The following is a 14,862-nucleotide window of genomic DNA, read 5'->3' on the forward strand; positions in this document are numbered from 1 at the left end:
GCCCTCCCATCTGCAAAGTGGATACAGCCTGGAGCAGACACTCTGCCTGCATGCTGGGGATGAGGGGCTGGTGAGGCACGGCCGCCTCCCCAACCTTGTGGCCTTATAGGCCTGGATGGGGCATCGGCCTGGCCCCGCGTGGCGGGACGCATGGGAAGACCTCCTCTGCCAGACACAACTCTCCACAACCTGGAGGATCTCTGTGCAGAGGGGCCTGTGGCCACAGAAGAGCCACCTGGGTGGGAGTCTGTGGGTGCTGGATGCCTGAGCCAGGGTCTGGCCCCGGGTCTGCAGGACAAAGCCCCTGCCCCCGAGAGGCAGGGCACGGCCCTGGGTCAGGCAGACTGCCCTAGCCCTGCCCATGCAGGGGCTCGTGCGAGCCGGCCTGCCCTCATCCAGACCGGCTCACTTGGATCCGGTCAGCCTGTGCGGGGAGCGAGGCCACCCCCGTGCCCTGCACAGCAGGCAAGAGGAGCAGTGAGGGTCACAATCAGGGCAGGGCCCTGTTCAGAACTGCCCCCCAGAAGTGTGGCGACATGAGAAGCTGGCCCGAGAGCAGGAAGGAAGCGGGGCAGGTGCTGGGGCCACAGGAGGGAGTGGTCCCGGGCCCAGCGGGCAGGGGAGGAGGGCACCTTCTAGCCTGCACCCTGGGGACGTGGGAGGTGCCAATGGGCGCAGGTAAGGGGAGGTCAGGGTACCCTTAAGACTGAGGCTCCGGTGTGAGCCTTCAAGAGGCTCCTGGGGCTAGAAGATGGCCTGGCAGAGCCCCCCGTGGGGTTTTCACACAGGGTCCCACAGCGGGGGGTCGCTGGGGCCACCAGAGGGCCAGGAGTTCTCCAGAACTTGAGGGCTCCATGCCCTGGGCCTTGGGGACAGCTCTGCTGGCCAGAAGGCAGTCCCAGCTCTGAGCCCGAACCCCTGAGTGGCCTGGTCCGGCCTCTTTTGGCTGGACTCGGGGCAGAGCTGGGCAGGAGGCCCAGGCCGCCAGCACGGATGGCCCCTGAGCCTGCCAGCGGCCACTCACCTGCACCTGCCCAGTCCCCGCCCTCTGCCCCGCCCCCGACAGGCCCACAGGTGCTTTCCAACAGCGGGGCCCCCCCGGCCCTATTCCCTGCCTGCCTGAGAGCTCCAACAAGGCCTTGGATAAACGGCTCAGAGGCCGCTCGGGCTGGGGCACACCAGTGTCAGGCCCCAGGTGACACAGCGGGGTGGAGACCAACCAGTCAAACCCATCCCAGGCTGGGAGATCACAGCTGAGAGGGGGTGGGGCCCACGAGGGAGCCCCAGACCCCGCCTGGCACCCTGGGGTAGTGTCCCCTAGGGGCGATGCTGGCAGGGTCCTGAGATCAACAGGGGTGGCCCCTGATCTTCACTGAGGGGTTCCTCTGACAGGGTTGGGGGCACAGGCCCGGAGAGATGGGAGGAGATGGGCAGGGGGCAGTCAGAGGACAAACAGGGCCTCAGAGATGACCAGACCCCCACCTTAAGCAAGTGGGTGATGGGCGGTGGGGACCCTCGCTGAGCTGGGGGAACAGACGCGTACGAGTATCTGTGTGTGCATGTGTGTGTTCTGTGTGCACACACGTGTGTGCGAGGCGTCTGCACACGTGGGCACCTATAGCACGCTCGCACGAGGCTGACGGCAGGAGGAGGGTTCAGTGTGTGCTATGGGATGTGTGGGTCAGTGACCCGGGAGGGGTCAGCCTGGAGGGGGAGCCCCAGGGAGCCCAGGGCAGGGCCTCAGAGGAGGGCCGGGCCAGGGAGGGCGGCTCCACACCCCTCCCTTCAGGTAACCGCAGTGGCTCATTTGAGCCGTGCTCCCACCCTCAGCCACACCCAGAGCCTGGGCCTGCCGTCGGGTCAGACTCCACAGGCCCACCGACCAAAGGTGAGGTAGGTAGGGGCGCCTGGCCTCAGTGCTGGGCTCCAGCGTGGTCGCCGGCCCCTCCTAGGGAGGTAGGGGCGCCTGGCCTCAGTGCTGGGCTCCGGCGTGGTCGCCGGCCCCTCCTCTCGGAAGTCCTCACGGGTGGCTGTCTCTCGGAGGCTGCAGGCCTCTGTCTGGTCCGTGGGTTCACATATCCCGACTGGGGTCACTGCGGCGTCGAGCGCCCTTTGCCCGTCCTGGGTTCCAGTGATCAATGGGCACCCGAGCCCCTTCAGGGTCCCCGCCTCCCCAACCTGCCTGCGGCCAGGAAGCCTGCCGAGTGCCCGGCCCCAGCACTTTGGCCAGCCTCTGCCCCGAGCCTTCCGCATGGCCTCTCGGAGCCTGCAGGGCAGCCTCTGGGTGAGGGATGGGGGACCCCAGAGAGCCAGGTGAGGGAGGAGGAGCTGGAGTCATGGTGATGAGAGAGGGCTGACCGCACACTGGGCCAGGTCTCGGGTCTCAGGGGACCCCTGCGAGGCAGTAACAGTGTCAGCCCCACATCACAGCTGGAGGGGTCACCAATCTGCTGAGGGGTGCCCCACCCACCTCCCACCATGTCTCAGATGCATCCGCACCCAGGTGGACTGTCCAGCCCCTGCCTACCATCAGAAACCAGGGTGCCCCAGGTTCCCTGCCCACAGGGGCGTGGGCTCGATGCTGGCCCACCAGGCTCGATGCTGGCCCACCAGGCTCCGGGATTCTCCAGCCGCACCTCCATCCTTGGGGCCCCTCGCTCCCCTCCTGGCCCTGCCGTCCCCTCCCCACCCACCCCAGGCCACCAATGGCATCCCCAGACACCAGCCACAAAGGCGCTCTGTTGTCCCGGCCGGCCCCCTGAACAGTGCCCGCCTGTGTCCTGGAGAAGGCTGCCCTGGGGGAGGGGCGGGTGGGCAGCCGCGGCACGGACGGCGGCCCGAGGGCTGGTGGGTGGGCAGGGCTGCGAGAGGCCACCTAAGGGCGCCTGACCACCCCGCCCTCCCCCCGTGGGATGCCCAGGGCCCCCACAGGTCCCTCCTGGGCCATGGCAGGTCAGGCAGCTAGTTTCCCAGAGGCACAGGCAGCCCCACTGGGCAACCCCGGTCACAGACCCCAGACAGCCTGCCCAAGCGGTCTCAGTGGTATGGGGCCACAGGGAGGGGCTGGGAGCCGGGGCAGGCCTCCGTTTACGAGCAGAACCGGGGGTGGTCTGCTAGGAGACCCTGGCCCCCAGCCCCACGACCACCACCTGCCCCCACTCCTAGCCCATGTGTGGCCAGCCAGCGTCCTGAGCACCCCAGCCGACTTGTGGGGCATCCCAGGCCTGCCCCGAGGGGGCCTGGCCGCGTCGTCCTCCCAGCAGAGAGGGGAAGCAGACCAGGAAGGGTCCCCAGGTCCAGGGGCGCGGGTGCCGGGGCGGGGCTGGGCTGCCAGTGGGGAGGCTCCCTCCCCTGCCCGCCAGCCTGGGCACCGGGGCGCCAGGGGAACCTGGCCGGGAGCCAGGCAGAGCCGCCCCGGAGGAAAGAGAAAGGCGGCCCGGCCGGAAGGTCCAGTGCTGGGGCGGAGAGAGGAGCCTTGTCCTGGGCTGGCTCTGCTCCAGGCTGCCCCGTCCAGACCCGCACTCTCATCACGCCTCTCCTTCCCAAGAGCCTGTCACCCCAGGCCACTCGCAGGCCTTGAAGACACCCCACGCTCCGCGCTCTGGGCCTGTGCTCACACCCGCCCGTTCTGAGCAGCTCTGCCCCACCCCCACCCCCCCGCCGGGCAGACACGTGTGGTCCTTCGGGTCACGAGCCTTTGGGTCACAGGCAGGGTGGCTGCCCTGGAAAGCGTTACCTGAGCTTGCGGGGCCTCCCAAGAACAGACGCGCCCTTGCGAGCTCCCACCACGTCCTGCGACCAGGGCACACGCACACGCACACACAGTGCTCTTGTGTTGCACAGACACACTCTGCGGAGTCCCGGGCGGGGACAGTGAGAGCATCAGCCCCTTCAGCTGGGCGTCCCTCGGGGGCAGGGAGCTCTCCCAAGGAGGGGAGGCTCCCGAGATTCTGGCTGCGACCTATGTCCCTGCCTCTCCTCTCTGCGTCCCCCTGCTTGGTACCGAGAGGAAGCCCATGCTCCCCGAGGGAGACACGGCGTCCTCGCCCGCTCAGCTGCTAGCCACGGGTGACGCTCCACCCACGCCCCACGCCAGGGTCTGTTCCCGGAATTCTCAGCAAGAGGGGCTCATCCAAGGTCAGCGGTCCAAAGTCACACGAGGAGGGGGTGGGGATGGTGGCAAGATCGGAAGAGGCGGTCAGGAAGGGCCCTTGTGGCCGGGCCAATGACGCGGAGGTCCCGGGGGTGTCCCAGGGGTGTCAGGGTGTCCCTGACAGCATGGGGTGGTGGGAGGGGCGAGAACAGAGGAAGGGGTGCTTAACCTGGACATGCTTCAGGGAGCCTAGGTCTCGGGGCTCTCGACAGCCCCGCCCCGCCCCATGGCACCAGTGGCTGCATCAGGACATGCTGTCTGAGAGGAGCCTGAGCACTTGGTGCTTAGAGGTACCAAGGTTCCCGGCACCCACAGACACCTTCTTCCCCGTCTCCAGGAGGGCTGAGGGGAGGAATGATGGCAGAGTGTGGGCCGGGCCCAGCGCCACCACCAGCTGCACCCTGAGAGCTGGGGCTGGGTGGGCAGCGAGGGGGGCAAGCTGACCTGTGGCCCAGGGCGAGCTCTGGGGAGGAGGCTGACCCCAAAACCAGGGCTGGGCCAAGCCAGAGGGACATGTGCCCTTGCGGGTTGCACAGGGACTGGTGGGACCCGGAGGGTCAGGGCTTGGGCTGGGGGCAGGGACAGCGCTCTCTACGTTCTGACCTCACTTGCATCCGCCTGGACAAGCGGGCTGGCAGCCCCGATTGCCCAGGGCGGCGCCTACACTGCCTGTTCAAACTCCACAGGCCAGGCGGCAGGGAGGCTCCGCCAGCCCTGGCCACCGGCTCCAGGGGGCGGGCCCCCCACCATCACCCCCTGACCCCAGTGACGGCCAGGCCACCTGGGCCACGCATGGAGCTCCGAGGCCCCTGCCTGCCAGCTCCTCAGGTCCTCTGCCTCTCCTCTCACCTTGGGGACCCCTCAGCCGAGTCTCAGCTGAAAGTCAGCACCCCAAAACCAGCCACCCCGTGAGGGACGGGGGCAACCTGGCCCTCATCTCGCCATCCATCACAGCCTCTGAGGCCCTGGAAACCTCCTGCCCTGGAGGCCTCTCTGCTCCCGCAGTCACCCGGTCACTCAGCAGGGACCAGTCCGTACCCCCACCCCCAAGTGAACCCTGGAGGATGCACACAGACCCCACGGGCAGGGACCCGCTGGAGAGTCAAAGGCGAGGGTGGGGGTGCTGCGGGGGGTGGGAGGTGAGGGGAGGAGGCGTGGGGGCAACAGTGGGAGTGAGGTTTGGGGATGAGACAGCCAAGGGGTGAGCCAGGACCTCCTGCCGCACGCAGGCGGATTCCATTGTCTAAAGCACTTTATGCTTGTAAAGGCACAGAACATTCTGGAAGGATAACAGGGACACCTTAACAGGAGGACCTGGGGTCTAGGGCGAGGAGACTCCCTCTGCACTCTAGCCCTTTAGGGCTGCTCCCATTGCTTGTCACCTTCCAGGTGCATGCGTCAGGAAGGTCTAACTCTCTGCAACCCCATGGATGGTAGCCCTCCAGGTTCCTCTGTCCAAGGGATGCTCCAGGTAAGAATATTGGGAGTGGGTTGCCATGCCCTCTTCCAGGGGATCTCCCCGACCCAGAGATCGAACTCACATCTCTTATGTCTCTTGCACTGGCAGGCAGGTTCTTTACCATTAGCGTCCCCTGGGAAGCCCAAGTAGAAATGAATTAATAAGAAAAAGCGGAGGGAATGGTGGCTGCAGGCAGGAAGGAGCCCCGATTCCCGCCACCCTGTGAGCCAGGGGGACACTGGGTACAGGGAAGGCTCCGGATGCTCCAGTAGAAAGGAATCCGAACTCCTCTGTGGCAGCGGCCACGGCCAAGGGTCCCGGGTCTCCTGCCGCGTCTCGCCCTGCAGAGGAGGCCTCGTGCCTCTGTACTCTGCCGCTGAGGCCCAGGCTGGGAATCAGGGGGAAGCTCTTCCCCTCTTGGGCCTTGCTTTCCCAACAACGTAGAGTGGGAAGAGGGGTTCCCCCAGCACCCTCTGCCCGGTATCCTCAGAGCAATGCCACAGCCCCAGACATGAATGTCCACCACGGGGCCCAGCTTCCAGGGCAGTGCACACTCGTATTTGTGTTTTGGGTCTGTTTGTGGTACACACTGAAGGGGGTCTTGGGTGGTATCTGGATGACAAGAGGAGCCTGGAGTCCAGTGTGCTTGTGGGCAGAGGCTGCCCCTCAGGAGCACCTACCATCTCCTTGGCCATTGGGGCAGGTCACGACCTCAGTCTAGGACCACTCCCCTCCCCTGCCATAGTCCCCACTATTCCCAAGACACAGCCCAAGGCCTGCAGGGCTCTGGGTTCTGGCTCCCTTCCCTCTGGAGCCCCAGTCCTGCTGTTCATCTCTCCAGCTCCTGCACACGAGCTGCCTACGCCTCACACCTGCCACAGGGCCTTTGCATGGCTGCTCTGGTGTGAGACCATCCTCACCACTTCCACCCCTCTTCTCCTGGTTTAGCTGCCATTCCCCATAGAGGGCTCTCGGAGACCCCTACCTCTGGCCTCCTGCAGGCTGCTGTCTTCCATGCCAGAGCCCATTCACTGAACTGAGCAGGGTCTCTTCCCTGCCTTATTCCCACTAGCCTTCACATGGCAGGGCACGCCCTCTGCCTTGCCCAAGCTGCACTCCCAGTGCACACGTGTCCACGTGGGCACCTGTACTTTCACTACATGTGTGCAGGCTATACACAAGGGTATCCAGGCCATATGTCTACCTAGAAATCGGTGCTCTGACCGGTAGCACGGCCGCAGCCACGCGGGCTGGAGCCCAGAGAGTTCCAGAGGACAGTGGGCCAGAGTGGGTCAGTCGGGATGCACGAAGCTAACCAACCCTCCGGGTTTAGGTTTGAGGGGGCCACGGCTTGCACGCCGCCACAGGACCTGCCGCAGGTAAAACGTGGTTAGATTCAATCCTGCCATCCCGGGCGCGCATTGACACAGATCTGCTCTGCGCACGCACACACGTGTGGCAGTCTGCGTGCCTGCCCACACAAGCCGCCAGCTTGCCGGCCGGACACGCACGTGCACGCGTGGCACACAGGTACCCAAACGCGCTCCTCACTCCCGTGCACCGGGCACGCGGGCACGGCGAGTGCGGGGAGGCGGCTGACTGCACTCGGGCCCTGACAAGGGAGCCTAGGGCCCGCCGAGAGGCGGGGGCGGCCGGGCTGCGGGGATGGGGCGGGCGCCCCGGCCGCGGACGAGACGGAAGGGGCGGGCAGGCGGCCGGTGGCGCGGGCGCCCTCTCTCGGCCGCTCGGGGCAGCGCGCCGCCCTCCGCCGCCGCCGCCACCGCAGCCCGGCGCCCGCCGCCCCGGCCGGAGCTGGAGGCGTCCCCAGGGGGCGGACTCGCCCTCAGGACCCGCTCCGGAGGCGGGCCCGGGCCAGGCGGGCCGGCCAGGGGGCGAGGATGCCGAGGGAGGTTGCCCGCACCCCGCCGCTCGTCCGGCCCCGCCGAGGCCGCCTCCTGCCCGGCCCCGAGGCCGCGCGTCCGCAGGCGCCCAGCTGCCTCCGGACACGGCCGGCCGGGACGCTGCGGGCCCGGGACGCTGCGGGCCCAGCGCATCGAATGTCCGGGAGAGCGCCGAGGGCCTGGGCCGGAAGGGCCCCCAGAGCCTCCCCCTCGCCCCCATTTCACGGACGCGGCCACCGAGGCCGGAGAGGGGCCGAAGCCTGCGGGCGAGGCAGGGCCCCCCAACTTGGCTGCGTCCCCTGCCGACCCTGGGTCCCGAGCAGAGTGGCGTGATGCCGAGGGCGGCGAATCCCCTTTTCTGCCCCCGCGCGGGAGCGCGGCGGGGACAAGCTCCATTCCCCGGGATCGGAGGCGGCAAACTCCGCGCTCGAGCCTCCGCGCCGCGCCCGCCGGCGGAGCCGCGCGCCGCCCTGGCGCATTCCCGCCGGCCTCGCTCTCGGCCTCCCTCCGCTCGGGTTCCGGGACTCCCAGGCCGGCCCCCCGCCCCCCAGATCCAGGCGCAACAAGTCTGAAAGCAGCGCCGAGCAAGAGCGAGCTAGCGAGCCGAGAGGAAGGGCGCGCGGGGCTGGGCGCTCCGGGATCCCGGAACGCGCAACGTTCGCCTCCGGGGACGCGGCGCGGGCGGCGGGCGGTCCGGACTGATCGGCGGGCGGCCCCCACCCCTTGAGTGGCCCTGACACTGCGCGGGCGGGGGCGCGCCCGGCAGCCCCCACCCCCTCCTTCGTCTGCTTGACCTTGCTGGGGTCCTCAAAGCCGGACCCGGCCGCACCCGGGCGTCCGGACGCAGAGTTTCGCGGCCACCTGCGGGGGCGAGGGAGGCTCTCTCCCTCGACCTCCCTCCCCTCGGCGGCGGCGGGGGTCGCCGAGGAATAGAAGGCTGCAGACTCTAGGAGACGCTATGGCCGCCTCCTCAGACCCCAAATACACGGTATTCCACCTCCGGATATGAAAAGAGACCCCGGCCTCCCGTTCGCCCCCATCCCGCCCGCACGGCCGCTGCTCGGAGGGGGCGTGTGTTTGTGTCTGTGAGGGAAGGCGCTGGGGGTCCCCTTAGGTCCCGAGGGTGGGTTGGGAGCGCAGATTTCCCAGCCCCCTTCCCAACACGTTTGCCAATTGGCTGCTTGGGGAGGGGGGTGCGCGCCCCCTGCCCACCCACACACCTGCACACATTTCAACTCCTCGGGAGTAGCTGCTAAGGAATTCTCGGCCCTGACCCGGGGGAATGAAAGGGCCGTGACGGGAGCGCGCGGAGGGAAAGGGCGCTGAAGCAGGGGTGGGTTAGGACTTGTCTGTGTCCATCCTGGCTCCCTGCACGCCAAGAAACTTGGAAGCCGAAAATAAAAGTGGGGAGGGTAAGGTGCCCAGCGGGCCGGGGCCAGGGTGCTGGAACGGGCGCTCCCTCTGAGCTGCCTGGGAAGTGACCCAGCGGGAGCCGCCGCACCCGGCAGCGGTCCACGGGCTCGGAGCCGCATCCTCTGACAAGCCTTCCCGGCCACCAAGCTTCGCGGCGATTTTCAGCTCCGCCGTGCCCTCCCGAAGCAGGCCCGAGGCGCGCTGTGCCCTGCCCAGGGGGCCGCGGGGACTAGCGGGAGAGGGCGGCCGGCCTGGCCCAGAGCCCCAACCTGCCCGGGAGGGGGCGGGGGCCAGGCTAGTTCCTCGAGGCAGCTGCGCGGCGGCCGACGAGGACCGACGGCCTCGGCCCGCTGGGAATGGGGACCGAGGAGTGCCCGGCGCCCGCCCTCGCCGCTTCGCGCGGAGAGGGCGCAGGGCCGACCCAAAGTTCGGATCCGCTTATCCGCGCGGCCTGTCCGAGCGAGTGGAAAAGATCAGAATGGAACGAGTCAGGGCGTTCGTGTGTGTGTGTGTGTGTGTGTGTGTGTGTGTGTGTAGGGGGCCGGACGGTGCTAGGGTAGCCCTCTGACCATCTGGGTGCAAGAGCACCTCCAGGGAGTGTCCGCCGCCGGTGCCGCGTCTACCGGAGGCTGCGAGGGAGAGCCTGTGCGTGCGGGGAGGACATCTCGGGCCCCTACAGGGGTTTAGGGGCTCTGGGTGTGATGAGGGGAAGGGGGACACACCGGGGTGTCTCTCCTGAACCTACCTGGGTCAGTGTGTGGCTGCGGGGCACCTCTGGGGCTCCCGAGACCCCTGCCAGCGCCCGTGTGGGTCGGGGACACAAGGGGAACGCCTTCCCCAGCCGGCCCTGGCTCTGTGCATGTGACGGGGAGGGCTGTCTTCCTCAGCCTGGCCTGCCACCCCGGCCAGGCTGCGGGTGTGGACTCGGGGGAGCCGAGCAGCGCCGAGGAACCTCTCCCACGTCCAGGTCGCCCCCTCCTCAACCCGCCCGGTGCGGGCGCGCGGAGACCTGCCAGATTCCGTCGCCGCCGCCGGAGGAGGCAGGGGGCGGGGGCGGGGGGGTGGGGGGGCGTCCGAGCTCGGAGCGCCAACCTCGGAGCTACGAAGCCCCAAACGGCGAAGTTAGGAAGTCCGGGCGTCCGCCCCTCCCCCGACCCCCCTCCCACCCTCGCTGCGCCCCCTCTCGCCGCGTCCCCAGTCCCCAGCCCCCCGCCAGAGCCTTCCTTACCTTCCCCGGCAGCAGCGGCCCCGCTGGCGAAGACTTGATCGGGCGAGTTGCAAATCCCCAGGAGCGCCCCGCGTCGCCGGCGGCCGAGCCGGGCGCCCGACCGGAGCGGGGGCTCCTCCTGCCGCCGCCACCCCCGGCCCGCTCCAGGCCTAGCCGGGACGCCCCCGGGAGCACACTCGCCGGCGCGCGCAGGCCCCCTCCCCTCCCCCCGCCTGCGGGCGCCCCCCGGACGCCCGGGAGGTCCGGATGCCCGGGCTGCGGGCGATGCGGGGCGCGCGGGCCCGGGCCCGGCCAGAACGCGGCGCGGCCGCCTGTGCTCCCGGCTCGCCGGCTCCACGCTCGTTCCGCCGGGGCCGCCGCCAACGCCGCGCCCGCCGCTCCCTCTCCGGCCGCCGCCGCCGCCGCTCGGCTCCTCTCTCCTGGCCCGCTCCTCTCGCCTTTTTTCCCCTTCCTGAGGGGGGGGCGAGCCGAGCCGAGCCGGGGGCGGGGCGGCGCGGGGAGGGGGAGGAGGAGGCCGAGGACGGCGAGAAGGAGGAGGAGAGAGGCGGGCTCCTTCCCCCACCGGGCTGCCGGCGCTCCCCAATCTCTCGCTCTGAAACTGGATCCCGAATCGGGAGCCAGAGACTGCATTACGGATTACATCAGGCTTTCTAGAGCTTCCAGATCACACATGAGAGGGGAGCGCGAGCGGGGGGCGGGGTGTGGGGGAGGGGAGAGGTGGTGGGGCGGTGGGGGGGGGGGTACGGATGAACGCACACACGCGCGCACCGGGGGAAGCCCGGCGCCCGCCCCATGCAGCAGCAACACCAGGAGTTGGGTCTCAGCTCTCTGCCTCTCCCGGGAGCCGAGGAGTGGCTGCCGCGGGCCGACTGGGCGAGTGGACTGACGGGTGGGTGGATGGACAGGCAGGGCAGATGGATGGAGGGAAGGAAGTTGTACGGGGTTGTGCCCCGACGGGGCGCAGAGGTGCCAGAGAGGACGGGCTGGGTGGAAGGGCGGATGAGGTAAGTGGGCTTCGGTCGAGGAGGTGCGGGAGGGGATGCGTGGAAGGACAGATGCCTAGAGAGATGGGCGATGTGATGGATGGAAGGATGGAGGGTGGGTGGATGGATGGAGGAACTAGGTGGAAGAAGAGGGGCAGGAGAGGTGGCGGCATAACTGGGCGAATGGCACCTGAGTGGAGGGCGGAAGAGATGGCTGGGCCATGCAGTTGCAAGGAAGGTGCGTGGATAGGTGCAGGAGGGGAGATGGGATGAGGGAAGCGCAGGACAGAAGCCAAAGAACAGACCCAGGCCCGCGTCCCTGAGGCTCAGAGGTTGGCGGACACCGGGAGGCCCAGCTTGAACGGCTCAGGTTGGGTTTGTCCAGTCTTTCCTCAGGGGGCTCTGTTCTGAGAGGCACTGAGGGAGGGGCCCGAGAGAAGAGCCCGGAGGGTTAGAAGCACCACTCCCTGAGGGGCGTCCTCAGTCGTTTTGCCCACATTCATGTCCTCCACGCACCCTCCTTTGACTCGGTGACAGTGGGAGCATCCCAGTCCCATACACAGGTTTTGTTTGTCCATAAACTGGGGGAGATGCCCCTTTAGCTGCTTCATCTCTCATCTTAAAGTGACCATAGTCCCCCTTCTTCTGAGGCCTTTGGCCAGATACCCATAGGGGGCCTCCCTAAAATGAAACACAGCATCTCGGAGAAAGGACCTCAGGGAGATTACTTCAGGGTCCTTCTCTACTAGGACATTTATGCCTCCCAGCCCCTCGCGTCTTTTTCATAACTTGTGGTCCACTCTGAATGCAAAATCCTCGTTGAGTCTTCCTGAATATGCAATAGTATACACATTTCTCGTCTTAGCCAGCCACCAATGCCTTTGCGGCCCAAGCCCAACATCTGGTCCAACTGTCGGCTTTTTTTAGCTTCTTCCCAGAAGGCTCCATCAGGGTGTCATCACTGTCACCATCAACCATTAATTCACAGTCGCTGTCACCATACTCAGCCTGAACATTAGCATGTAGCCCCTCACAGTTCTCCCCATGGCCATCACTGTAACCCCCAAGCAGGACCTCTACAGCGCCATCACCAGCCACGGCACGTGGCTCACCTCATCAGGGACAGCTCCGTGCAGACCAGTCCCTCTGGGAAGGGCAGCCTGTGGACTGAGGCTCTATCGGGGGCATCCTGAAGGGCTGGTCGGAAGAGCTAGAGAGACACGGTCCCCAAGGCAATCGGAGGGCAGAGGAGGCCCCTTTCCCAGTCCACCCCCAGGGCAGCTGTATCCCTCCCCCTTCATCCCCGGGGAGAGGACCTTCTCCCCAGAGTCTTTGAACTGAGGGAGGAGGCAGAGGCGGTGCCCCTGGGGGGCTGCCGCTCCCACCCTTCCCGGCCCAGATCCTCAGGGCCTCAGCCTTTGCTTCGCTCTCCTTTCTGCACTAGCAGCCTGTGGCCACCAGGGGGCCTTTGCTATTAGGCCATGGACCGCGCCAAGGGTGCCTGCAGCTCTGAGTCAGGATTTCAGCTGCCGCTTTGCCACAGCCCTCCTTGCACCCATGGAGGAGGGTAGCAGCCATCCCACGCTCCTCTGCTCTGGGACCCCCGACGGGGGTTCCCAGGGCAAGGTTGGGGTCCCCTCCACTCAGGCCATCTGGTGCGAAGCGGTGTCCCCTGAGACAGGACTTCTCAGCAGGGCCCTGCCTACCCCTCCTCGCCTCCCTCCACTCTTTGTCCTTTCTAGAAAAGGGTCTCCTCTCCCCAGTTCCTGATCCAGACCCCAGACAGTTCCCCTCCTGAAGGCAGAGAAGCCGTCTGCCCCCTGCTCCTCAAGGAGGGAGCAGAGTCAACAGGGCCCTGGGATTGCTGCACAGGGAATTCTACCCACTCCCCAGGCCCGTACCCAGCTGAAGTCCTGAAACAGAGTTGCACTGGCCCCACTGGGGCTTCAGCAGCCATGGGGACCGTGACAGAAGGGGGTGAAGGTTTCTTGCAGCCCAGACATCCCAGAATTCTACACTTCTGAGCCAAAGGCCACTGTTCCTGAAATTTGCTCCCAGTTTACCTCCAGCATTCTCCACCAAAGCTTGTACAATCCCGATGGCTCACACTGACACGGAGGGTGGGGCCACAGCTTGTAGTAGTCCAAGGTGGCCTCGGCACAGGAGGTTGAAACTGATGGACCCATGCCAGGCCAACCCTATCCAGCCGGGCACCAAGTCTGGAACCTCTTCACTCAGCCCCAGAGGGAGCATGATATTAAACTTCATGGCCATAAACCAATCCCTGACTACAGCCATCGACTCACTGACCACTGACCCTATTCACACAATGAGTCCTGTAACTGGTCCCACTCTGAGCCCTGACCCTGATCCCACTCTGAGCCCTGACCCTGGTCCCACTCTGAGCCCTGACCCTGGTCCCACTCTGAGCCCTGACCCTGGTCCCACTCTGAGCCCTGACCCTGGTCCCTCTCTGAGCCTTGACCCTGGTCCCACTCTGAGCCCTGACCCTGGTCACACCCTGAGCCCTGACCCTGGTCACACCCTGACCCTGGTCCCTCTCTGAGCCCTGACCCTGGTCCCACTCTGAGCCCTGACCCTGGTCCCTCTCTGAGCCCTGACCCTGGTCCCACTCTGAGCCCTGACCCTGGTCACACCCTGAGCCCTGACCCTGGTCGCACCCTGACCCTGGTCCCACTCTGAGCCCTGACCCTGGTCCCTCTCTGAGCCCTGACCCTGGTCACACCCTGAGCCCTGACCCTGGTCACACCCTGACCCTGGTCCCTCTCTGAGCCCTGACCCTGGTCCCACTCTGAGCCCTGACCCTGGTCCCACTCTGAGCCCTGACCCTGGTCACACCCTGAGCCCTGACCCTGATCCCACTCTGAGCCCTGACCCTGGTCCCTCTCTGAGCCCTGACCCTGGTCACACACTGAGTCCTGCCCCTGGTCACATGTTGAAGCCCCAGACTGGTCCCACTGAGCCTTGTCCTCCTGGTGCTTTTACCCACTCAGCTCTTTATTCCCAAGCCTGAGTGTGCACGCGAAGGCATCCCTGAGGACTGAGAAACAGAAACTGTGTGTGTGGGGGGGCTAGGAGGACCCCCAGTGGAGCAGCAGGAAGCCCACTTCGGGGTCCTATCTGTTTCCAGCCATTCTCACACAGGACCAGCCCCTCTCTGGGGAAGACGTGAGGGTTTACCTGCAGTCAGGGGGAGAGCTGGGATGGTCTAGAGCCGAGCCCCCCAAGTCCTGGTCTCCCCACCCGGCCTCCTGGCACCAAGGCTGAGTGAGGGCCTGCAGCACCTGGCACCCCTTCTCCAGCCTTCAGAGGCTGCCTGGGGGCTGGCTGGAGGGCACAGAGCAGGGGTCCCAGCCTGGGGACATTGTGGCCCTCTCCAGCCACTTGGTGGACTTTGTAAGCCAGAGGGTGGAGGTGGAGGGTGCTGAGCAGAGTGAGTAATCGGCTGATTCACATGCATGTAATTAGTTGTGGATGCAACATGCCAGCGTCAGCCTCCCAGCCAGGACACGCAGGGTCCGCACTGCCGCTCAGCAGAACAAGGCCCCGCCCTGTGGCCGCTCTGCCTTCCCGCTCCCCTGCTGCCCACCCGCTCAGCCCTGGACTCTCCAGGCTACGCGCCTGTGAGGAGATAGAAAGAGAAGGGATGCCCAGAGAGGAAGGAAGCAAGCCCAGGGCTCCCAGCTCCTCTGGCTAGCCACAGG

General features: G+C 66.7%; 1 protein-coding gene across 6 annotated transcripts in view; it reads right to left on the reverse strand.

The window, feature by feature from the left end:
* Positions 1-10,301, reverse strand: part of ADGRB1 (adhesion G protein-coupled receptor B1) — a 77,886-nt gene extending 67,585 nt beyond the window's left edge. For 3 of the 6 annotated variants that reach the window (XM_070802339.1, XM_070802337.1, XM_070802336.1), the window contains exon 1: positions 10,155-10,301. The gene's annotated coding sequence lies outside the window, so the exon portion shown is untranslated. The remainder of the gene's footprint in view (positions 1-10,154) is intronic. The other 3 variants (XM_070802340.1, XM_070802338.1, XM_070802341.1) reach the window with 2 other exon arrangements.
* Between the last annotated feature and the right edge of the window lie 4,561 nt (positions 10,302-14,862).

This window comes from Bos indicus, chromosome 14 (assembly GCF_029378745.1).
Source record: "Bos indicus isolate NIAB-ARS_2022 breed Sahiwal x Tharparkar chromosome 14, NIAB-ARS_B.indTharparkar_mat_pri_1.0, whole genome shotgun sequence".
NCBI lineage: Eukaryota > Metazoa > Chordata > Mammalia > Artiodactyla > Bovidae > Bos > Bos indicus.